The 25,251-nt window shown below is 44.6% G+C and overlaps 1 protein-coding gene across 5 annotated transcripts in view; it reads left to right on the forward strand.

Annotated features, from left to right (window-relative positions):
• The window catches only part of Rasgrf2 (Ras protein specific guanine nucleotide releasing factor 2), a 225,863-nt gene that overhangs the window by 13,217 nt on the left and 187,395 nt on the right, over window positions 1-25,251 (forward strand). The window lies entirely within an intron of this gene.

A 25,251-nucleotide genomic window follows, 5' to 3' on the forward strand; every position in this document is an offset into this window, starting at 1 on the left:
ACTTCTCAGTTTTCACGTGAACATTGTTTTGTGCATGTATATGAGGGCACATGTACATATGCCAACACCAGAGATTGATGTCAGGTAGTGTCTTGGTCAGGGTTCCTATTGCTGTGATGAAACACCACGACCAAAGCAACTTGGGGAGGAAAGGGTTTATTTGGATTACACTTCCACAGCACTGTTTATCATTGAAGGAAATCAGGGCAGGAACTCAAACAAGGCAGGAACCTGGAAGCAGAAGCTGATGCAGAGGCCATGGAGGGGTGTGGCTTACTGGTTTGCTCCTCATGGCTTACTCAGCCTGCTCTCTTATAGAACCAGGGCCACTAGCCCAGGAGTGGCACCATCCACAATGGGCTGGGCCCTCCCCTATCAATCACCAATAAAGAAAATGTCCTACAGGTTTGCCTATAGCTCGATCTTATGGAGGTTTTCTCTTCTCCAATGACCCTAGCTTGTATCAAGTTGGCATAAAACCAGCCAGCACAGGTATCTTCCTCAATTGCTCTCCACTTTATTTTCTGAGACAGGTTCTCTTACTGAACCTGGAGCTGGACAATATGGCTAGCTTGGGTGGCCAGTGAGCTCCAGGGATCCACCAGTCTCTGCCCTTCCACTACTGGGATGACGGGTGTCCAGCTTTTTGCCTGGGTGCTGGAAATCTAAACTCAAGTCCTCTTGCTTGCACAGCACGTGCTGTATCTGCTGCGCTACCTCCCTAGTCCAACTACTGTTAACTTCATTCCAATGCAGGTTAACAATGATCTAAGCACTATAAATATTACTTCCTTGAGTCTTTAGAGCTTTGAGATAATTGTCCCATTTACTTTGCAGATTAGGATGCTGAGCTCAGAGATCAGTTCAGTGATTCACCCAGGACAGACTTTTACTAAATAGCAAGCCTGGTGTCTAGGACCCAGGCTTCTGCCAGTATTTGCTGAGCTTGAGAAATCTATGGTGCGGAGGAAAAGTTTTTGTCTTCAGTCTTATTCTTCGTAGTCTGAAACAGGGCATGTTTGCAGTAAGAATAGAACATTACTTAGTCTGTTCTGGCCCCTTTCATTAAACGCATTGTATAGGCTGCGGTTTCTGCCCTAGATTCCTAAAAGCACACCAGTCAAGCAAAGCTGTCTGTGGTCTTCTATTCAGCCTTAAGCTTCTTCACAGACATCTACAATCTTTGTGCGAGACAAGGCCCTGAGAGCTAGGGCACTGAGGGAATGGGGGCTGGCTGCCAGTCTCTGGGGAACCCCACTGTCTAGACTTGTAGTTCAGGCTTCCTTCATGGTGCTTGCCCAGGACCCTGAGGTGCTTGGCACCAAAGATGCAGAAATCAGTACCCTCTGTCATCTCAGAAGGCTCTGAACAGAAGATTTCCTGTCTGTCTGTCTATCTATCTATCTATCTATCTATCTATCTATCTATCTATCTATCTATCTATCTATCACCTAGGTCTGTCTGTCTATCTATCTATCTATCTATCTATCTATCTATCTATCTATCTATCTATCCATCACTCATCTATCTATGTATCATCTATCTATTTTCTGGACATCTTTGCAGTTTTGTTGGGAATGTGTAATTGACAGTGAGCTTCTCAATAAGAAGTTGAAAGAAGAGGACTTATTCTTTCTATTCTTCTCTCATAGATTACAGGGAAGAGTACTTTTATGAACCGCAGGATAATTTACCTTAAAGGCCAGGCCAGCAAGGAGTTGATCTTGAGTGTATGGATTCTTTCTGGTGTATAGACATCCCTGACTGTGATGTGTAGCTGGAGTTTTCCTGCCTGGCCCACAGTCAGGACAAATCTCTTTCACCCGCCAGTCCCATAGCTGCTCAGACCCAACCAAGTAAACACAGAGACTTATATTGTTTACAAACTGTATGGCTGTGGCAGGCTTCTTGCTAACTGTTCTTATATCTTAAATTAACCATTATATCTTAAAATAACCCATTTATATTAATCTATAAGTTGCCACGTAGCTCGGGGCTTATCGGTACCTTATATCTCGCTTGTCATGGTGGCAGTTGGCAGTGTCTCTCTGCCTCAGCCTTCCACTTCCCAGAATTTTCCTCTTTCCTTGTCCCACCTATACTTCCTGCCTGGCTACTGGCCAATAAATGTTTTATTTATTAACGAATCAGAGCAACAAATTTAACATACAGAACATCCCACAGCAGTGATGAACATATTATATGTGTTAAAGTAAGACTTAACATTTTATTTAAACAAGTGGATAAATTGGTATTTGTGTTTCAAAAGTAGAATTTATTTTTCCTGAGAGTGTCAACACTGTACACAGACAGAGAAAATGATGTGCATCCACACAATGTCTATACTTTTCTTTCATTTGGGATGGAATACTCTCCTTACAGAACATTTTAAAAATCAATTTTTCATTTATAAAGCAGCATTTATTTGGGAAAACTTGAAAATCACAGAGAGTTATGGCGAAAATAGTTAAATCTCCTGAAATTCCATTCTTTGGAAAAAACTATGTATTGAGTTATAGGCGTTTCCCTCAGAGGTGTTATTCTGAATATGTATAAAATACATAGAAATTTGAAAAGGGGTCATAATTTGAATTGTATTTTGTGCAGAAATTGTATACTGCTTTTTTCTCATATACTGATTTTATCCTGAACATTATATTGTGAGCATACAGTAACTATCTCTTGGGTGAGAAAGGGTACATTTTCCTCAGGAAGACCCTTTAACTTTTAACTTTTTTCTTTTTTTTGGTTTTTCGAGACAGGGTTTCTCTGTATAGTTTTGGTGCCTGTCCTGGATCTCGCTCTGTAGACCAGGCTGGCCTCGAACTCACAGAGATCCACCTGGCTCTGCCTCCCGAGTGCTGGGATTGAAGGCGTGTGCCACCACCGCCCCAGTAACTATCTCTTGAATACAGTTTGTGATGACGTTACAGCATAATTTCTACCTTGCAGATATATAATAAGCACTCGTCCATAGATAGACATTTACTTTGCTTTCATACTGTAATATTTTGTCTTCTTATTGTATACAATACTTCAAGGAGCATTCGGAGGACATTTGTGAGTAATTGGCGAGCTTGGCAGAGCCGTGTAAACAAATGAACAAGGAAAACCGTGAAAAGTGAGAGTCTCTTGTTTATTCGTGGGTTCTGGGGATGAAACCCAAGGCTGTCACTGCTGAGCATGCACTCCTTTGAGGAGCCCTGTCCCAGCTAGTCTCCTCTTTCATCATCTTCTCGAAGCTTAAGAGCTGTTGTTTTATTTAATATTTGCTTTTCTTGAATTCCATGATAGTTTCTATTTTGTTTGGTGGTTCCAACTCACAGCTTTGCCTGAGCAAATGTCACATCCTCATAGCCTAACAAAGGCAACTGGTTGAATACCCAACATAAAACACATTTCTTTTAAAAGTTAGCATACAGGAATAGATATGACCCAATATAACCGTCTAATTCCTTTTGCTGATGTTTGTTAAGATTAGTTAAAGCACCAGAGAATTCCATTTGGATGCACAGGGTAGAAATGTCCAAAGTTACCATACTGCCAACAACACCTGTGTTTTAATATTTCAAGTTCTGTTTTAACCACTGTGTACATTTGATTGTTTTAGTAACTATTACCCTAAACTTTTCTACTAACTTCGGATGCACGTCATTATATCATCCTAGAAACGAATGTGCAGCTCTAGACAAGAGTTAGTTGGCATTTATTCGTTTTCAAGTAACTTTTCTACTTACGTGTTTGGCAGGACACACAGTAGAAGTATGCCTGTGTTGTGGCCTGGGCTACAAACTTTGACCTTTTCCCAAGTAAATCTAAAGACAGGGAATATCACAGCCACGTAAAAAAGAAGAAAATCCAATGCTTGGCGCTGCTGTGCTCTCTCTAAGAGCTGACGTGGAAAGAAGGCAGACTTTCCTACCAGCCCACCCTGACCCACGGTTGCCTTTATCCCTTTCTGTAGCTCTTCTGGGCACAGATCTGCTCAGCGGAACTCAGGCACTGTGTCTGGTTCTTTACATAACGCCATTGTTTACTCACTTGGGGGTGCATTTTCCTTTTCTCAGATTTTCCCACTGTGGTGAAAGAGTGATAAACTTGACAGCTGGGTTTTCTAGTTAGCCCATCCTTAAATTCGATCATACCACCTTTGCGACTCTAGAAGAGCAGAACAATGGAAGTTGCCTGGGTCAGAAGGCTCAGACTTTCCTTCCTCTCATGCTGGTAAGAGCTGCCCTGCCCCTTAGATTTGTGATCCTTTCCACCCAGGTCGGGGAGCCCAGCCCCACCTGTGGTCCCCTTCACAGCTTTGCATGTGGCTGGTGATGGTGAAGGCAATCTTAGTCATAGGCAGGACTCTTAAAGGAATACCACCGAATTTCCTCCGTTGCCCTTCCCCATCTCTATTTTAAAACTTACGCACCACTGTGAATTAGAATAAAGGTGCTTTCTAAAGTTGATGCTCAGACAAACTGTTTTGTCTGGCAGTGGTCCAGGAGCTTGTGTGGAGTGGAGGTGCTGGCTGTCTTCTACCTTTCTGGCAGAGAAGTGGGATTTTCCAGAGCTTCCCACCACTCTACCTGGGAGCCCATCTCCAAACTCCTTAGGGTCCAGGGAAGTGAGGATGTCACAGTAAAGTTCAGGCAAGTGTTTTCTAGACACCTTGTGATTTCCTTGCCACACTTACCTAACAGTCCTTTAGTTTTGAAGCTGTGTATACGCTGACCCTGTTACCATGGCCCAAATAAGCCAATACAAGTTACTTTCATAGTTGCTGTAGAGAAGTGAAAACCTTCCATTTTAGAGTTTAGACTTTTGCAGTTATTATTGTTAATCGTATTGGGTGTTTTCTTGCTTAATTGATAGCACAACATGAATTCTATTTTTAGGAGAGTGTTGCTTGAAACATTGACTCCTGTAGTCCTGTGAAAATGCTTTGGAATTCTCATGGTATGCTTTGGCATTTATAGTACCTACATCCCCTCATAGCTTTAGGAACACATGCGGACCCATCCTTAGAATCTCCAATCGTGTTCTCAGCTGAACATGCGGCACCACTGACAGGAAAGGAGGCTCTCTTATGACAAGGCCTGTTGATTATTGCTGCTGCTGCTGCTGCTGTGTGCCCATGTGCATGCATGTGCTTGTATTTACATGTGTGCCCAAACACAGCAGCGTTTTAGTAACCAAAGCTGAGGTATTCCAGACATTTCCTTTTGCATATAAAAAGTGATTTTTCTTTTAAAGCAAAGAGTCTATGTAGCTTCAGTGGGAAAAACAAAAGACACTACATTTTCATTTAGAGAAAGGGTAAAGGATAAAGTATATCATAAAAGGAAGTAGAACTTTGGCCATAGATTTCATTGCTAGCAGTGGAGTGCTACAGAGATGTGGCTCTTGCCCTAAAATGATAAAGGAGGATAAGCGTTGATGGAGTTTATCTGTCTTTGTAGGGTTAAAAGTGTATTTTCACCTCTGGTAGCTTTTAGGAAGTCTATTGTGGTCACAAACTGGGCCGACCTTCATGAGAACCTGGACCCGTCATTCCATTTTTTCCCCACTTAGCAGATTCTGAGCATTTCTGAATATTATTGAGGTTTGTGCAAGAATTTCAAGGTCTCATCCCTGATGTCTGGTTGCCCCTGATGACAGAGGAGATAGATAATGTATTATAAGACATCATCCAATGGCCCAGGAGCCTGAGTAAGAACTGTCCACGTTCTAGGAGGGAAAGACTTTTCTGCTTTGTGCTCACTGAGGGTTCCAGGAGTACCTGCAGTAATCCTTGGTAGAGGAACCAAGTTCAACTCACAAGAGAAAGACAAGGCGAGGCTCAGTTTGCCTCACATGGGGCCACTTAAGTTCAACTTGAAAAATAATGTTTGGGTGAGATACAGATGGGGTAGAGTGTGGCTCCATCATTAGTAAGGATTATTGTAGGAAACATTTCCTGATATCAAACCAGGTGCTACCAAGTTTGCAGGGTCTTAGAGTAACGCCTCTGAAAGTGTGTCATATATTAAGGAATATCTACCTCTGTACTTGGGTGCTACTGGCTAGATATGACTGCTAAAAATATGGGCGAGGGAAGAGAACTGGGATACACAAGTGAGTGGGTTTCTTTAACCATGGTATTCATCAGAATCTTGACTATTAAAATGTAGTTTTTAACTGTCCCTTTCTTGGTGGTCCATTTCCAGAGCTGGGTCTGCCCTTTGGTGACAGGTGATCAGCAGTCACTGGGAACAACAGACACCAAGCAGGCATGGAGACATTTTGCTCCTGTTCCCCATGCTCCCTGGGCCCAACCCTTCACCCAGTGGTCTTGATTTGCTTCTGTCCTCAGTGGGTCTGTGGAGGTTTTTGCTATGGCATCTGCAGGGTGCTAGGTTGTGCAGTCTCCAGCAGAGTTACACTTTCTGGCCACCCTCCTAAGTTGCGATGACTTGGGCTTCCAAGGAAAGAGACGAGGACATTGGGATCCAGGTGCAAGTGAGGACATCAGTCCTGCCTGTCCTTAAGACAGTCACTCTCCATCCTAGGTGTGTCTCTAGCTGGAAACCTGGGTACAAAGCAGTCCCTGGTGCAAAGTTACTCAGCGCCTCATCCACCCCCATAAAAACAGTTCATTTAATTACTTAATAACATCCTCAAGTTTTCTTTAGGGGCTATAGTCTAGAATATTTATCATTTTCCCCTTTACATAAAAAATTGCCAACCTCTGCCTTGTAAACGCCCTGTTCTTTGTAGTACCCATCAGCCAGCTATGAGCTTGTGCACTTAAAACGTGATTGGTCCAAAATGAGATGTGTCTATATATACTTGAGCATGCTGGGGTGAAGGTTGGTAGAAGAAATAAATAAATAAGGACACAAATAAGTAAGTAAGTAAGTAAATAAGATCTTGTGAGATCTTAGCAATTGTCAAGTTTGATTTCATGTTGGAAGATAATTTGGACACATTAGTGGAAATAAGATACATTATTAAAGTTTATTTCACCTGTCTCTCTTTTCTACCTGTGATTACATGTAAATTTAAAATTACATGTGTAGCTTACCTTTGTGGTGTATATTCTATTTCTCTTGTCCAGTGCTGAACTATAAGGCAGAATTCTAGTTCATTGCCCATTGAGTTTTCTTTTTCCAAGGATCCTCCTGAATAAGTCTGGATGTTTCTCTGGAGGCACAAGCTTGGCAATCATCACAGAATCTTAAGCATATTTTAGTGGGGAGTTGGTGTTTTGTTGATGGCTAGGTTACAATTTAATAGTTGTAAACTTCTATCTTTAAATAACGATAATGCTTTCCTTCGTGTTTGTTGTCTCAAGTGTGAATATATTTGTTATCTATCTCATGTGTTATTTTATTTACGTGTGCAGTGCTGGATCTTGCACAGTGTCTCACACACAGTGAGCATGTGCTGAGCCACCACGAGTTGATACTATTATCTGTTTTGTCTCAAACTAGCCATTCCTTTATTATTCTGCTGACAGGCATGTTTGAAAGAAATCATGAGCTACACATTTCCCATAACGTAAAAGCCATGACTTTGATACACTGTGTTTTACCAGTAGCTCTAATTCTAGGATTCTACCCTAGGGAAACAATGGGATGAGTGTATCCAGAAGTATCTATGAGGATGCAGTATTGTACCAGTGCCATTTGGAACAAACACTGGATACAACCTCAATGCCTGCTATAGTTTGGATGTCTACCCCTACCCACATTTTAAAGGCTTGGCTGCCTCCTCCTCCTCCTCCTCCTCCTCCTCCTCCTCCTCCTCCTCCTCCTTCTTATTCTTCCTCTTCTCCTTCTCCTCTTTCTGGATTGTGATATGAACAGATTTGACTTCCATATAGGTTCCCTGCCATTGTTACTCAGTGCCCCACCAGGGATACAACAACATCACATCCAGCCAACCCTTGGCTGGAATGCTAGCGCTATAAACTTTTACCTCTATACATGAATAATCTCAGATGTTTGTGGTAATAAACTAACACAATGCCCAGTGCTAAACGTTGGTTACTTCAAACATGAGATCTTTATCTAGTTATAGTGAAAATATAAATGGCAACAGATAGTCACCAAAAGATATTTGTATATCCATATTTAAGGAGAGATATATGCATTTTTGCTTTTAGAAATTCCCTTAGAAACTACTTCTGGCTGTTCATATTGACTATTTCTATTGAGTGGGAGGGGTTTTTTTTGCTACTTTAATTGTTCATGCTTATTTCTATATCTAAGTTTCTATAATAGCATATATTTATATAACCAATTGAATGATTACTTAGCCGAGCACTAACCTACTCATGAAGCAGCTGCAAAAAATTTCACAATTCAAATGAGAATAATTTTGTGGCATGTAAATGCATAAAAAATAAATTTTATTGTGACATAATTTGGGGCCATTGGGTAAAGAGTATTTTCTACCAAATAAGTCACACACTGCACAGATCTTTTTTGGTGACTCAGAAGTCACAGCTAAGAAGTGAAGGTTTAGTAGTTAAAAGGCACAGCTTTAATTTAAAAGCTGTGTGAACCCTACCCTGGGTTCTCCATCTCAGTACATCTGTGATGGCCAATGATTCTTCCATTAAGATAATTTCCTGAATTTTTGGAGTTATTTTTAAGTGACCCAGTACAGGAAGGATGTGGAGGGGTGGGGTACTGTGGGAACTTTGGCCGGTTGATGGAAAAAATGTTTGAAAGTGACCTAAGGCCACAGAAAGTAGTGTGACGTGTGGTCAGCTCAAAGCGGAGGTCCTTGTCGTGGTGGGTAAACAGAGTCACGTGCTGATTCCAGCAGGTCTTTGGTTTTTTTTTTTTTTTTGCCATTTTATTTATTCCATGCAAAGGATTTGCTTAACAGTTGAATGTTGAAAAGGTAAGAAAATTACTGTCATCCTAGCAGCTGGCAGATGAGCACCAGCCAGCAGGCTGAGGTCCACGATGAGCTTTACCTTTAATATGCACAACATCACACGGGATTTCATCCCAGGCTCTAGAACTGAAATGATATATGATAGTCCATGTAAGTTCCAGCCAAATGAATGAAAAGGTCACGTATAAGTGTGTGTGCATGCACATACAGGCACACAGGTGATAGGTCTTTTAGATTAATAACACTTTCAGATTTCAATGTGGCCATTGCAGCCACCCAGCCTGGCACTCACTCACCTCTGTGTACCCACTTCTGCACCCGCACCTTCTGCAACACGGAGCTGTGGTGCGCTCGGCATCTGCGCTTCTGTTTGTCTTCTCTTGTTTTCCACCCCCCCTTCCCTGATGATCATAATGTTGCCGCCGTGCTTGTGTGTTAGTATCTTTATAACAAGCCGCACTGGAAGAAGGCAGGTAGGAAAGACATGTTCAAACGGGCCTGGTGCTTTGGGAGACACATGGAAACCCAGTATCACCAACCTGGGGGAATTCAAACCATGGTGTCTAAGAGAAATCTGCTGGGGGCTGAGCATCCCTGATCTGAACATCCAAAGCTGAAACGTGAGCCTCACTTGACACCATAGACAGAAAACACCGCACAAGATGAAACGTAGCTTTACTGACAAAACAGTTTGAAACATTTTAGGAAATTCTCTGCAGGCTGTGTGCACAATGAATCTCAGGTTTTCACTTGGGTTTCATCTGCGAAGTGACTCTTCATGCATACACTGATACTTCAAGACCCCCAAAGTTCTGAAATCTGGAGCAGTTCCGGTTTGAAACTTGACTGGTCTTGGGACCCGATAAAGCCCTGCCCTTGTCTCTCACTCTCCACTCCTGAGTGCAAATCTGCTTTGAATGAAAAAAAGAAAGAAAGAAAGAAAAAAAAAAAGAAGGACTTGACTGTTTCTAGTTCTGGTGGAGGTGAAGTTTTATCATAGCTATGAGGGAGAGAATAGCCAGAGGCATCTGGAAGGGTCCAGAGTGAACATGACCCTGAGCCAGGCTGTGTGAGGAGAGGAGAGAAGGGACAGGGGAAAGCCAGGAGAGTGAAGGGTAGACAGAAGGGTGGGTAACCAAAATGGCTGGGTTTTATAGGGAAGGGCATCCCAGCCTCTGGGCTGGAGAAGCTTGGGATAGGGGACAGGGTATGCCAGCCAAAAGGACCCTGTAAAGGTAGGGACCTAGGAATGCTGGGAGAACCAAGTGGCCAGGTCTGCTTTGATATGTTAAACAGGCACCTCAGTTAGCCATTTGTCCTGGGGTTAGCCATTTGTCCTGGGTTTTAGACCTAACACTCTTCTTATTGCTTGAACTTCTAAGTGGCCTCTGCGCCTCCCTCCTGCCCTTCCTCCATATCACCATCACACTGCTTCCACGTTGGTTCCCTCACAATTGTTTCCTGTTCAGTGCCTACTGTTGGCTCCCGGCACTGGCCATGCCCTTTGCTCTTTTTGCAGGACATTGGCACTTTCAATGGTCAGGCCCGTTTGCTACACCGTTCCCACATCTGGGCCCCAGTAACACCATGCAGAACGGGTCATCATTCTCTACAAAATGCTTGACTGTTTTCTCTGATTAAAATGATGCCCAGTTTCCCACAGCTGCTAAAATTTCCTTTTCTATATGACAGTGGCCTTTGGTCTCCAGAGTGTGCCGTGTCTTTCCAGTGGTCCATGCCCAGTGCTTTCCAACCAGCTCTTCGATTTACAGTGACCTCATAATTGTCCTTTGCTTTAAGCCTTTGCATTGTCCAGTCCCCCCATTGCTCAGCTACAAGAAATGGAAGCTCCCAAATGACACGTGCTGGTCATGTGCCATGCCCTGGTGGTAGGTTTGACTCTCATTGGTATAAGAAGTCTTTGTAGGCAGAAACCATGGCTCACCCTGGGCTGAACATCAGATTTGGTGAGGCCTCTCAATAAAACAAGTGAGTGGAGTGGAGATCTTTACAATGTTGATTTAAAATTGTAAAGTGGACTAAGTCATTTGAATTTGAAATTCATAGACTCGTTTTGTTATCAGGAAAAGACAGATTTTGGTAGCAAGTGGTGGTTGGTTTGTGATGATGTCATACGCTTACTCTTCTAGTTCTGGTTTTTTTTTTTTTTGTTGTTGTTATTGCAAGCTAGGGGAGGGCAGGTCAGGCAGGGAGGAGAATCCTTCCCCGAGCTCTGAGAAGGCTGTACAAGAACAGAGACAAAAGGGTGTAGTGGGTAGCCATTCCAGCTTTGATCTGGAAGTTCCAAGCCCCATTGAGACTTCAGCAACTGTCACGCCTACAAGGCGGGGCCAAGGGAGGCGCCTGGAGACCTGAGATCTGGATGGCCAGTGCTCTTTTTCTGTTCCGGGACCTTGGACTGTGGAGGTGGGCCAAGCAGAGCTCCAGAGAACACCACTGGACTGCAATACACCTTCCCCAGACCCCGCGGCCTACCTATCCCTTAACTTGTAAGTTACGCCATTAAATAAATCTCCTTTTAACTACGTGGAGTGGCCTTAATAATTTCACCAATATCAGGCGCTGTCCTGGTCCCGGAACCGAGTGAGTGCGCCGCCCATCCAGATCTCAGGTCTCCAGGCGCCTCCCTTGGCCCCGCCTTGTAGGCGTGACAGTTGCCGAAGTCTCAATGGGAGTTGGAACTTCCAGATCAAAGCTGGAATGGCTACCCACTACAAAAGGGAGCCAAGGAGACAGAAGAATGCAAAAGAGATTCTTGGTTAAAAGACAACCTCTGTAAAACAACCCATCACAGCTTCATAGGAACTGAAATGCTTTGTGAAATACATTATATTTTCCAATTTCCAGCACCTCTGAGACTTTAACCTCTCTTTCTGTTTAAAAAATCACGATGAAGTTTCACAGTGAAATTCTTTCTTCTCATTATTCTGCCAATCAGACTGGAGAGACGGCTCTGAGGTTAAAAGCACCAACTGCTCTTCCAAAAGATCCGGGTTCAATTCCCAGCACCCACATGGCACCTCACAACTGTCTGTACCTCAAGTTCCAGGGGACCTGACAACCTCACACATACATGCAGGCAAAACACTAATGTTTATACATTAAAAATGAATAAAATTAAAAGAATAAAAAGAGAAACTACCTTAGGGACCACCTCTATGACACTTCCTAGATCCCTGTCATCCATCTCTTTATTTCAGTTATGTGACATTATATTTTTTTTCTTATTCGTGTCTTCAAAAATCAATGTTCTATGTATGTGTTTTGTTTATGTATTTTATGCTTGTTTATTCAATTAGCCTGTGAAGTCTTTGTAGCGAGAGACTGTGTCTTAGCTCTTCTTCTAGTTCCTGTTGTGTTCTCAGAAGCAGCCTGTACAGATTGGTAGGGAATATTGGAGCCTTCCTGAATTCAGTCATTGCTAATTGTTGAGGTATATAGTCTGAGCTATGATGGCTTTTTGCACTGTTTAGTAGCAATGGAAAGAGAAACAGATGGCAAGGCTTCAGGGCTGACTTTGGTACATATTAGCATTCAGTCCTTTAGCGACAGTTATTCTGGGGTGGATACGGAGATAACAAGTGTATTAGTTTGCTTTCCTGATTCTGTGTTAAAAAAGCATGGCCAGAAATAGCTCAAGGGAGGGAAGGGTTTCCTTGGCTTACGGGTTTCAGGCCATTAACTCAGGGGCGCAAAGGCAGGGACCTGGAGGCAAGAACTGAAGCAGAGACCACAGAGGAATAAATGGGCTTTCTTTTTTCATCTTGCTTTCTTATACAACCCAGACCTACTTACCCAGGGATGGCACCGTCCACAGTGGGCTGGGCTCTCTTGCATCAATTAGCAGTTAAGAAAACGCCCACAGGCCAATCTGATGGAGGAAATTCCACAACTGAAGTTTCCCTCTTCCCAGGTGATTCTACTGCATGTGATGTTGACAAAAACTGACCAGCACACTATGATCAAGAAAAAGCACAATGTAAAATGAGCAATGTTTAATGCTATCACGTGCTTGGTAAAAGACATGTGGTTTGTGCATAAAAATATAGAAAAGGAAAATAAAGCAAAATATGCACAGTTTCCATGTATATGACTTACTTTAATGAATTTAAAATTTACTTACTAGATTGAAGCGAGTAAAAATTAAGGTGATGGTGATTGTGAATGAGGAAGTTGAGCATTATGACCTTGTGAGAGGAGGAACAGGGTGCTGGGAATTGAATCCAGTTCCACCCTCAGCTTGACTGTTAGTTTTATGGTCTGTTTTCGGGCATGAGGTATGATCTCACGGTTCGGACTGACCTAGAACTTACCATGTATGTAAGGGTGACTTCAAATGTACGACCCTCCTGCTTCCACATTCTAATTGCTGTGACTACAGGTGTGTGTCACTGTGCCCGGTTCATGCAGTGTTAGGGATGGTACCCGGGCCTTGGGCATGCAAGGCAAGCACTCTACCAGCTGGGCTCTACCCCCACCCCAGAGGAGGCCTTTTTGTTTTTATGAGACGAAGTCTTGCTATGTAGCCCAGGCTGGCTTCAAACTCATGGTCCCGCTGCCAAGGTGTGCATTGTGTCTCCCTCTCACTGTTTTCTCTTCAAGTAAAGAACTCCTTTATTGTGTATTTGATATTTCAAATCGTATCATGTCTGCTGTATGAATGCTACCCAAAAGGTACTGGGTGCCAAAAGAATTGAGCAAAAACATTCTTATGGAAATGTTGCTCGTGATTGTGGCAATATCTGTACAGCCATTTTTAGTGTAGACATTGCCCTGTAATGGGAGTTGCTTAAAGACTCCTCTGTGGGAAATTCTGCATCCAAGCAACCTTTATCACAGAACAGCTAATAATGTTGTTGCAGCCTTTGGCATGGTGCTGTAGGGTGGTGGAAAAATGTTTTCATAAAGTGCCACATCCTGTTAGCAAGTGCGATCAGGAAGGTGGAAATAGACTGTAAGCCGGGGCGTTTTCCTCCTCTCTTTCACATGCTAAAGTAAACAGTCCCCTCTCTGGAGCACGGCCAGTGTAACACAGCATGGCTATACTGTCGTTAATCAGACCATCTGTCAATTTATAATGTAATACAATCATTTTGTGGCACAATACAATTAGAGTGAATTATAATGAGGTGCAAAGGGCAGGCGAGCCTTTGTGGAGTCATTGCCTCCCCCTAGCATATTGTTCTATCTGGGATTCCGATGCTTTGTGTCCCCCCCTTCCTCTCCTCTCCCACCTACCTCAGAGGCTGCCCGGTGGGAGAGCTGTTGGCTTTGTGCGTGAAGGCTGCATGCATGTTTGCACTAGGTGACCAGTGGAAACCACATTCCCTGGAGAATGTAGGAAGATTTCTAGCACACAGGAGCCTTCTGTTTGGTTAGCTCAACCTCTGTCACCCCAACAGAAAGGCTTGCTATCAATTTGACTGCTAGTTGGATTTTTTTCAGTGAAGAGGGAACTTCTCCCCAACGCTCCCCCAAATCTGAACCTAAACAAATAAAACATTTAGTATTATTTTCTAAATTGCACCAAAGCTCAGTGTAATAGAATACATTGCCTGTTACCAGCTGGGCCTCCAGGTTCTGCAGGAAGTAGGTGAGCTCCCTCATGGAGACAGCTTCATGACAAACCAAGAGCAGGTTCTTGGAGCTCTGAGAACCCTCCCAGCACATTTGAAAGGAGTCAAGAAGGATGAGCTCCAGGCAAAAGCACTTTCCCTGTTGCTGCTCCAAAGAAGTTCTGGAGAGGATGTTTCTCGTCTGAGGTGGCATTTTTGTTTCTTTGGCTGGGTGGCACCAGGACCTCTTAGGGCAACGGCCTTCTTTCATTGAGTAGAGCTGTCAGGCCACGCCTTTGCTGTGGACACCTGTCGTGCCCCACAGTCCCAGCCCTGAGCTGGATGCCCTGGCTCCTGTTTGGAACCATCCCTCCATACTTCCCAGGTGGACTTTTTCCTTCCACGGTTAGAATCTGTGGGAATTCCTTAGTGTGAATCTGAGAAAGAAGAAAGAGAAGAAGGCTGAATCCAGATTTTCACATGTTAGAGGTGGGAACTTAATCCACGAAGGCTCACAAGCCACGAGCCCAATGGGCCTGGTTAGTGGTTGTGCTTTTTCAAACCGCTGGAGTTTGTGGGTCTGTGAAGCATGGGGGTTTGTAAAGTAGACCAGAGCGGGGTGCTTATTAATATTAAGAAACTGAGGAAACCTCCATTCTCACTGTCTAGGGTCCTTCTTTCTATTGTTCTCCACTAATATATGGACACTGACAGATGACCTGAACTTCAAGTATGTTAGAGTGAGGCCTTTTGAACCTTACCTAGGTCTACAGTCACCTGAACCCTTTGAAATGCAGATGTGGCTAGGACCTGGGGTTCTGTATCCTACCAAGGCTCTTTGTTAGCTGGTTCTTCTTGTTCTTAAATAAGATCTTGACTTTAAAAAAATCTTTATCCAAATTTACTTTAGTGTCCCTCCCGTAATACTCATCTTTATCTTGTTTTATTTTCTTCTATTTACCAATAAGGCTATTTTTAGGGTAGCTCACTGATACCAGAAAAGTGTACATTGACAGCAGCAATCTTTTTTTTTTTTTTTTTTAACAAACTTATAAACTACTGATTGTGTTTACAGGATGATATCTACCCCTCTCCCCGCCCCCTCTCCCCGGATCTAGTTCCCTTTATTTTTAAAATGTTTTCCCTCTATAAGTTGTATAAACACATTCAAAATCTATGGAAACATTTTGAGCACCTGCAGTTGGTGTAGGTCTCTTGCCTGGAAAAATGACTTTTAAAGAAGATAAAACAATGAATGTGCATTGCGTGAGGCATAGGCCTCTTAGACAAATGGGTGCTGCTGTGGCAGGCAACCCAAGGAATAGCATTGTCAGTGAGATATCCTGGGCAAACATTCCCAGGATAGTCATAATGTGCCTGGTTTCCCAAATCAGCACCTGCTCTCACTGTTCCGTGCTGTCACTGTGCCCTCTCTCCCTGTGCCCTCTCTCCCTGTGCCCTGCTCTCCCTGTGCCCTGCTCTCCCTGTGCCCCGCTCTCCCTGTGCCCCTCTCTCCCTGTGCCCCGCTCTCCCTGTGCCCTCTCTCCCTGTGCCCTGCTCTCCCTGTGCCCCGCTCTCCCTGTGCCCCGCTCTCCCTGTGCCCCGCTCTCCCTGTGCCCTGCTCTCCCTGTGCCCTGCTCTCCCTGTGCCCCGCTCTCCCTGTGCCCTGCTCTCCCTGTGCCCTGCTCTCCCTGTGCCCCTCTCTCCCTGTGCCCCGCTCTCCCTGTGCCCCTCTCTCCCTGTGCCCCGCTCTCCCTGTGCCCCGCTCTCCCGTGCCCCTCTCTCCCTATGCCCTGCTCTCCCTGTGCCCCGCTCTCCCTGTGCCCCGCTCTCCCTGTGCCCCGCTCTCCCTGTGCCCCGCTCTCCCTGTGCCCCTCTCTCCCTGTGCCCCGCTCTCCCTGTGCCCCGCTCTCCCTGTGCCCCGCTCTCCCTGTGCCCCTCTCTCCCTGTGCCCCGCTCTCCCTGTGCCCCGCTCTCCCTGTGCCCCTCTCTCCCTGTGTCCCGCTCTCCCTGTGCCCCGCTCTCCCTGTGCCCCTCTCTCCCTGTGCCCCGCTCTCCCTGTGCCCCTCTCTCCCTGTGCCCCTCTCTCCCTGTGCCCCTCTCTCCCTGTGCCCCTCTCTCCCTGTGTCCCGCTCTCCCTGTGCCCCTCTCTCCCTGTGCCCCACTTTCCCTGGCCACACCGTTATTCCACCTTCACTCACTGCCCCCAACTTGGCAGAGAAATCCCTATGCCTCAGCTGAAGTTCCTTTTGACAGATAGAGTGTCACTTTAGGATAGGAGGGAGAGGAGGAGAAGGAGGAGACGACAGGGAGAAGGAGGAGACAGGGAGGAGACAGGAGACAGAGAAGAGAGGAGAGAGGAGGACATCAAGAGACACAGATTTAAAACCCGCCCGTCCTTGGAAGATGCTGCCCCGTAGGCTCTGAGCATCCCCATTCAGGTTGAGGATGAAGGGCAGAATTCTCTCTACTGTGCACTCAACAACAGCATTCAATTCCGTTCACCTGAAGGGAGTTTGCTCCTTAGAGTGTTTCTGAAAGTTAACACAATGGAATGTAGATTGGTTCCTCTTCTTCCTTCTGGCTAGTGAAGTGAAAAATCAAGATTCTGATTTGCAGAAAAAGGGGTGGCAGGTGGCGGGTGGCAGGTGGCATATAACTTGAGAAAGAGAGGGAGACTCCAACAGGCAGGAAAGGGTCCAGGATGAGCTTCAGGGGAAGTGCTAAGGCCCATCATTTTGGTTTGGACATTCAAAATACAGATTAAGCTTCACGAGAATGACACCCATCACTGCTTTTAGCCTTTCTTGGCAGTTCTATCTACATTATATTTATCTATACCTCAGTTCAAAAGGATTTGATGTGCCCATAAAGGTGGAGAAACAAAAGAAACAAATAAACAAGTGAACCAAACCTCCAGCAGCTCAGGAGTTAGGGGTGAGGAAAAGCAGCTGTGGACCTTAGGCAGCACATTAGACATTTCCTGGGACATGCCGTTCCCTTGCTAGAAACGAGTGACAGATTCGGCGGAGAGGTTTCAGGCTTTCTGAGCCAGTGTTAGGATTCATGATGCCCAAAAGATTAATGAGGAGTCATTTTTCCTGTGCTGAGGCCTGAAAGAAGTACGTGGCAGAGGGTGGAAGTGTGGGGTGTCAAATAAGTCTGCTGGGATAGCCATAGCAGAGGGTACTGGGAGGCCATTTGTCAAAAGACCCTTGACAGTTTCCAACGACCCAATGTCTGTGCGTGATTTAGTGAAGACCTTTCTCCAAGGCCCCCAAATGATGAAGTTAAAATAGACTGCTCTCTGGTGCCATGTCTGTGGGAACGGACAGCCTAATGCTTTTGCAATCTTCCGTGAATGTTGTTTTGTTCATCTAAGCTATGATTTGGAATATGTTAAGTTCAATTGCTCAAATAAGGAAATATTTTCAACTGCTCATTGGAAAATGTGCTACTAAAGCTTTCTGTACTCCAAAGTCATCAACTTTAATTTCAGAAAAAGTATTCTATGCAAGGTAGATTAAACCCAATGTCTGTAACTCATCGCTTAGTTTCCTAACCTGTATCATGATGGGTTTAAATAGAGAAGCCCGAAGTCCTTCTCCTTGTTAAAATGTTCAGTAGTGGTCAGGATCTGGGCAAGTGAAGTCTACTATACCTAAAGGTAACGGTAGAAGGGGGGGGGGATGGTTCAGTGGGTAGAGCACTTGTAGCAATATGAGGACTGGAACTTGGACCTCTGGCACCCGTGTAAATGTTGGGTGGTGTGGCCGCCTGCCTGCAACCCCTGCATGAGTGAGGCAGAGACAGGGGGTTCCGGAAGCAAGCTGACCAGCTGGAATAGCTGAACTGCTGAGCTTTGGCTTCAAATGAGAGCCCCTGCCTCAGTGTATAAGGTGCAGAGCTATCAAGGAGGACATTTGGCCTCCACGCACATAGACAGGTGTGCCCTTACAGACATGGAAGCACATATGTATGCATGTATATATATGTACATACATACACATACATATATATGCATATGCACACACAAACACACACATATATATGAAAAGAAAGAGACAGTTAAGTGTAGACCTCTGGGGTTTTGGTAACTGACGGGGCACAGTATAGGGTCCACAGCTAGCTAGAACAGGTATCATCACTACTGAAGTGAGAGCAAGTCTGGTTATACAAACTAGAGATTTAACTTTAGGGAATGGTGACGAAAGCTGTGGAGATCACCTGACCCTCCTAAGAGGGGCGTCTGGAAGGATGGCTATTGCATCTGCATCCCTTTCTCCCTCATCTCCTGACGGTGGCCCTCATGGGTCAGATGCAGTAACCTATGTGTGTACTGCTTAGGAAGACTTTTACTTCAGGGCGATCACCTAATGAGCTCTCCACCCCACCCTGCATACAATTCCATAGCCTTTCCCCAAAGCCAAGGCGGCACCAGTTTTCCTTCTGAGGTACCCACATATCCTCACCAGCTGGTTCTCCTCAGCCAGTTTCTTTCACAGGGCTCCTGCTATGTTTGCAGTTTGATTTGTTTTTAATGAGCCTCTGGTCACCTGCAGAAGCTCCTGCATCTCGCTGGAGAAAACAGAAAGGGGCTGCTGTGTACAAACTGACCAAGCCTTCCCCATAAGTAAGTCTCAGCACTAAACACGGATGGTTTATTCTGCTCACAGAAGCGCTGAGGTGGGAATTCCAGAAAGGGCAGCCTGGGGATGGTTCTTCTCTGTCTTGTGGTATCTGGGAGGGCAGCAGTTGAGTCTGGAGGAACTGTGTCCTAGCAGGCTTCCTGATCCTACCTGGGCTGAGGTGGATGCAGGAATGGCCTGCTTTTGGAGCTCTGAGCTGCTGTGTAAGAGCAGCACCCGTCCTGCAGATGCCATGGTAGAGATGCCATGCTCATATTTTGTTTGGAGTTCAGCTATGACTTCAGTGTACACTGTCTCTCCCCTTCTGGGAAAGGCAGAATCTAGCGTTTCCAACAACTTACTTAAAAACAATGTGAGCAAACAAGGCTCTCCCACCAGGGTGCTTATGACGGTTTGAGGTTTTTTTGTCTGTTTGTTTTGTTCATTTCGGTAGTAAAGGTCGAAGCGTCGGGAGCATATCTGATAGTAGGCAACACCCGCTGTGCATCACAGCGTGCAGGCCGCTCTGACAGAGTGCTCAGGTGTAGAGCACAATGCAGCATGTGTGGGTTGCTTCGGTTGTAGACTGGGCGCCTCTAAGTGCAGGGGCTTTATAGCAAAGGGAAGCTCTTTTCAGTTTGGGATTTGTGAGTGGCCATGCCTGCTCATTCCTGCACCTGGTCTCCGTAACTGGAGCTACCTCTGCAGAAAGGAGAACCCTTGAGTCACGAGGGTGAATTTTGCACAGCCTAAGCTACACACCTGAGAATGCTATGGCAGTTAATGTTAAATATTTTCCCCATTTACTGTGTAAGTAGACAGCGCCTATCTCCCAGAAGCAGGGTGCGCACAGGCTCAGTTAGGAGTGTTGAAGGCATGCTGATCTAAAGCTATTCAAATGAAATTTGTGTCCTGCGTTCCCTCCTCTGTTGTTAGTATATATTTCCTCCCAGGAAGCTCAATTGCTTTCCAGACAATAGCCTTCTGGCAGCAATCTTTTTATTAGATTTACAGTCTTAATTATGTGCCTGTGCTCAAGGATGATTTTGATCAAAGATAGCATATTATCCAGGTAAGGGTACTTACCTGGGCATATACACACAGAGGTTGCCTCTTTTGGAAACCTGGACCAACTTCTCATGGAAGCTGAGTCCTGCTTTGGCTTACATGTCTTTCCTTCACGTATTGTTGAAGGATTATAAACTCCTTGAAGGATGAGAGGGAGTGTTTCTCATCTGGATAGATGAATGCATCCGGCATAGTTCCTACAAGACAGACACTTGGAAATCTCTGTTGCATACAAGGGAATTCAGTGCTTCTCCTTCTCCACTGATTTAAACACAGGTGGCTTTTGGGGTAATAGGAAGAAACTTCTCACGCATATCAATTGTAAATGTATTCTTCGAATTAGTGTATCTATAAAGACAGTCAGCTATCGGCAGCATCATTTTGCTTGTAGTGATTTTTTTCAGCTAATGGCTTTGAATTAGCAGTCAAGTTGGTAAAATGCTATACACTATACATATTCAGTGGAAAATCGTGTGCGAGGCTAGCCCAGACTTCATGCAAATTCAACAGCAGCCTACAATTTATAGTGAGTACCTACTTTCAAAATTAATTTTTAAAACTGTTTTTAAACAGATGTCAAACAACCAAACTGTATATCTTAGTGTGATACCATATACTACTTTGATACATGTATAAATGATACAATGTTTGAATCAGATTAAATATGTTCCTGACCTCAACATATTTCTTTGTGGTAAAAATGTCAAAATCTGTTCCAGCTTTTTGCAAATGTACAGTCTATTACTGCTGTCTCGGTTACCCTCCTGTAGCATACCTCTTGTTCTTAACTAGTAATTAAGAGCTTAACTAGCAATTAACTAAGTATTGCTGTGGTTCACCTCCCCCCCCCCCCAGGAAATCCATTCTTTGAAAGCAAGACCAACTTTTTCTATTCTTTTCACTCTGGGGGAGGAAGCAATGGAGTGTTGTTGGCATTTACCATTGATCCCTACAGATAGGGAGAGAAGCCTTATGTCCAGGCCTCCTCTTCTTCCCTCTGATCCTCTATCAGGAAAAGTTAATTTACTTTTCCCTCCTGCCTTCTAGGCTTTAGATTTGGTGTTCTGACCAGAGTACCTGTCAGAGTAGCTGGATGCTGTTGAAGACGCCACTCAGCTGCTCCTTGCTTTAAATATCAGTGATGAAGGAAAGGGAGGGATTCTAAGTGGGGGTTAGACGTGGGACATCTGGACAGTAGCTAAGCAACACTGATCCACTCTTAGGATTTTCTGTGACTGTGAAGATGTGATTCTGTGGCTGCAAACAAATGACCGTGCATACTAAACAGAAGGGCTTTTGATTACTAATGGGTAAGCTGGTCATCTTTGGAAGAACTTTTAAAAATCTTCATTGCATCTAGATATGCACATGTATTTGTGTTTGCTGGACATCTACACCCTGTAAGTAAAAGTGTACGTTGTGCATCTCTGGGACTGCCACTTTGCTGACTATTGCAAGATATTATTTCACTAGCCAGAACAAAATAGAATATTAATAATAGGATTACCATTCTCTGACAATAAGTTGGCAGCTTTGTATTGCAGTTATTAAGACAGATTTGGCCAGTAGAATGACAGAACTAGCTGCCGGTCACAGGCTGCTTACAGGAAAAAAGCCTTAGGGGGTGTCTTCAAGCCACATGGAAACTGCCAATCAGGGAACTTGCATGCTCTGCTGACAGAAATTTGGTTGAAGTGAGTGATTACGTGGTATGAGAGTATCTATGACATTTCAAGGTTTTAGAAACACAAAGACAACTCCTTTTTAATCAAAGTAAGTTGATTGGGATTTTAAGGTCTATTTATAAAACAAAAAGTTTCAGGAATTAAAATAAAAAACTCTAAGGCTGAGAGTAGAGGATTATAAATTCAGGGCCAGCATGAGCTACGTAACGTGTATAAGGCTAGCCCAGACTCCATACAAGTTCAATAGCTATCTAATATTTGTAGTACGAACCTGTTTCGAATGTTAATAAATATCTACACAAATTATGATATGATACAGGCCCAAGTACAGACATCAAAGAACAGAATGACCACTTTTCCTGCATTATTTTACAACAAAGAAGTCTGGCTATCTTCTGCAAAACTGGTGGATTTAGCTTTCTAAAATTTGTACCTTGTGTCCATCATTGACTTGAACCCTATAGGTCACCCTTTGGCCTTTGCCTGGAGAGGTGATCGTTTTGCTTATGTCTGTGTTGCTAACAGGGGTATTTGGCATTGTACACACTTCCGGTCTCCTGTTTTGAGAATCCCTGTCTGAAAGCAGGTTGTGTGCGATCTGGAGCTGTTGGCCAAGGGTGAGCTGGGAGTTGACTTCTGTTCCTTGCATTTGTGCTCCTGTTGGCAGGAGTATCTGACCACAGCCCAAGAGCAGTTAAGGCTTTCTGGAATGATTTCAGGCCCATCTTCAGAGTAAAACTCTCATTTGCTGCTGAACTTTAAACACAATGAGCTGTTTCCTGTCAGTCAATGGTGCGGAGGGGGTACGGTGGACGGATGGACTGTCTCCACCTGCTGCTCTTCTTGTTTCTGGGCAGGGGCTGACCACCTCGTGCAGAGCACTGTGTGTTGACCTGTGACCTTCTGAGGCTTCTTGCAGGTTCTGGTGTTAGATCAGTGGCTGCACATACAATAGCAACATCCCTGCAACTCAGTCTATGAACATCTATCACTAGGCACCTAATTACCTAATTAATTGCTCAAACCTGTCAAAACAGATTAATTTCTTTTTCTTTCTTTCTTTTTTTTTTTCTTTTTTCTTTTTTTGGTTTTTTGAGATAGGGTTTCTCAGTGTAGTTTTGGTGCCTGTCCTGGATCTCGCTCTGTAGACCAGGCTGGCCTCGAACTCACAGAGATCCGCCTGGCTCTGTCTCCTGAGTGCTGAGATTAAAAGTGTGTGCTGCCCAGGGACAAATAGCCAAACTAGTGGAAACACATGAACCGTGAACCGATAGCTGAGGAGCCCCCATGGAACTTGACCAGGCCCTCTGGATAAGTGAGAACAGTTGATTAGCTTGAACTGTTTAGGAGGCCCCCAGGCAGTGAGACTGGGACCTGTCCTTAGTGCATGAGCTGGCTTTTTGGAACCTAGGGCCTATGCTGAGACACTTTGCTCCATCTTGGTATAGGGAGAAGGAGACGGGACCTGCCTCACCTGAGTGTACCAGGCTGGGCTGACTCTCCAGGGGAGTCCTTGCCTTGGAGGAGGTAGTAATGGGGCATGTGGGTTGGGGGGAAGGCTGGGGGTGGGAGGAGGGAGGACAGGGGAATTCGTGGCTGATATGTAAAATTAAATTAATTATAAAATAAAAATATATATTTCTAAGAAAGGCGTGTGCTGCCACCACCACCACCTGGCACAGATTCATTTCTTACATTAGGACCACACATTTGTTTGTTGGAACTCGAGACAATCTCCGTCAAGCAGGCCTGGTTCATCTCGTGAGATGGAACACAGCCGTTTAAGCTATTTCATCAGTGGAAATAGCTCTGGTGAATTTACCAGAGGGAGAGGAAGTAGAGCCCCTGAGCCTGGGTACCATAATTGAACACAGTACGGCAGGATCAACAACAGAGCCGATGCCCTGCATGGAACTGTGAGCTAAACCACTGATTGTCTTCACCCAGCATGCTGCTCTGCTCAGAGCGGAAGTACACTGCCTGCCGATGGATTTCTTTCCAGCAGCTTCCACCATGGCAGTAAATAGAATATTTTCACTATCCTGAAGAAGAAACCCTTCACCCTCGCCCCCTTTTCCCCAAATCTTCCCTCCGCCCTAGCAACCACAAAGCTACTTTCGTCTCTGCAGATTTTCCTATTTCATACAAATGTACTCGTGCAGAGTGTGGTTCTTTGTGAGCGGCCTCATTCACTCTGCACAGTGTTTTAAAGATGCAGTCATATAATCACACGCATCATCACTTTGTTCTTTTTTATGGCCAGATAATATTCCACTGTATGGATATACCGAACTTTGTCCATACATCCCTTAGTTGAGGACGTTTGGGTTGTTTCCATTTTCTAGCCACCACCCATAATGCTTCTCTGAACACCATGGACTTACCTTCTCATAGACATGTATTGTACTCCCCCCACTCAGCAGGGAGGAGACTTTGTATTTTGCAGCAGGTTTTATTTTTCTATGGTAACACGGACTTTCTTCCGAAGGAGTGATCTTTTTGGAGGCAGCAGTCATGGCCGGAGGACTGGGTCCGCTTGATTAAACGAGGAGGAAATTTACTTTGCTTTCTCAGCTGTAGATCGAAATAGCTTTTATCGGACCATCTTGTCAGTCCTTTTCAAATGACAAGTTTCCTGAGTGGTAACCAAAGTCTTTAAAGATATGAAAGGAAACATTTCCAGAAAGGCCTCCTAACAGAGCCTGCCCAGCCCAAGTCCCTGCTTCTGGGGTTCTTTTCCAGTTAGAAAACAACTTGAACTTTAATATTTACTTATTTTTGTTAAATTTCATATGTTTTTAAACCGAGACAAATTGGATGAATAAACACCCCAACTCACTGTTGGTGCTACGTGAACACAGCTACTTTAACGTCTTGGCATGTCCTACCCCATTGTCCTTCTTTTGGCTGCTTCATAGTTTACTGAGCCCTGTCACACCCATACCCAGCTTCCTCCTGCTGTCCTGTTCTGATCACCCCTCAGCCTTGTGTTGACTGCGTCTATGTGCTTCTAATGGTGAAAAGAGAGGAAAGACTTTGGGGTTAAATGTGTTTGGAAAGGCCTCACAGTTTTGAAAGTGTTTCTAGATGTCACAGTTGAGAACAGTCGGTGGGGAGATTTGTACACAGTAGACATGAGGATGCAGCTGAGTTAAAAATCCAGTGGTTTCCAACCCAAAAGTGATGGATCCTTGGAGTTGGCTAACTTAATGACCACCAGAAAGAATGCCTACTTCCTTCACATTGCTTGAAAAGTTTCTGACCTGGTTTCAAAATGGCCATGCCTTTCCAGCCCGCCACCCCCACCCTAGGCTTCTCTCCTGCGTCTGAAGGAAGGATGTCTTGAGTGCCTTTTGCTTACTCGGTGGCTTTCAAGTTCAGCAGCTTCGGGGGTTTACATCAGTCTTTTTG

Source organism: Peromyscus eremicus, chromosome 11, assembly GCF_949786415.1.
Source record: "Peromyscus eremicus chromosome 11, PerEre_H2_v1, whole genome shotgun sequence".
NCBI classification, from domain to species: Eukaryota; Metazoa; Chordata; class Mammalia; order Rodentia; family Cricetidae; genus Peromyscus; species Peromyscus eremicus.